The following is a 1,144-nucleotide window of genomic DNA, read 5'->3' on the forward strand; positions in this document are numbered from 1 at the left end:
TATATATATATATATATATATATATATATATATATATGTGTGTATGTATGTATGTATGTATGTATGTATATTATGTATGCTATGCATATATAAGTATATGTGTTTTTGTGAGTGTTAGCGCATGTCTCTGCGTGTGTTTCCATATATGGACACTGAACGATAAAACTCGTCGTGTTTGATGTAACCATCAAGAAACAATGCCAAGTTTTAAAGAAATCGTCAAAACGAGAGAAGGACAGGAAGACAAATGATGTACAGCAGAATGTGTATATGTGTGAGAGAGAGAGAGAATGAAAGAGAGAGAGAGAATGAAAGAGAAAGAGAAAGAGAATGAAAGAGAGAGAGAGAATGAAAGAGAGAGAAACAAATTGGGAAAGAGAGAGTGGAGCGGGAGAAAAGACTAAGAAAGGACTCGAAAAAGTTTGGCTTCAACGTTTTTTTTTTGTTATTTATATTTTAGTAGGTCTTTTTCTCTTTTTTCTTTCTTTCTCTTTTTCTTTCTTTCTTTCTTTCTTTCTTTCTCTCTTTCTTTTCGAGCTATAAACATCAAAGTCATGAAACGGTAATAAAACTCACTCTTTGTTTAGATTCCAATTTTGATATTAGACTGATTTGGATGGAAATCATTAATCCAATATTGTTCTAGAAAGCAAAATAAAGATGCCAAAAATATATCAAAATAATTAAAAGAAATACCCACCTCACACACACACACACACACACACACATATTGCATATATATATATGTATATATATATTAGAATATATGTACATATACATATATATACATATACGTATGTATATGAAAGCATTCACGTTCGCACACACACACACACACACACACATACATATATATATATACATATTTACATAGAAACATATATACAAACACATATATATACACACACACATACAAATATATATATATATATATATATGTGCACATACACACACGCATATGCACGCGCACACACATACATGTATATACCTATATACATATACATATATATATCTATATATATATACACATATATATGTATATATATACATATATATATGCGTGTATGTATATATATATATACATGTATATATATATATATATATATATATATATATATATATATATATATATATATATATATAT

Source organism: Octopus bimaculoides, chromosome 7 (genome assembly GCF_001194135.2).
Source record: "Octopus bimaculoides isolate UCB-OBI-ISO-001 chromosome 7, ASM119413v2, whole genome shotgun sequence".
NCBI classification, from domain to species: domain Eukaryota; kingdom Metazoa; phylum Mollusca; class Cephalopoda; order Octopoda; family Octopodidae; genus Octopus; species Octopus bimaculoides.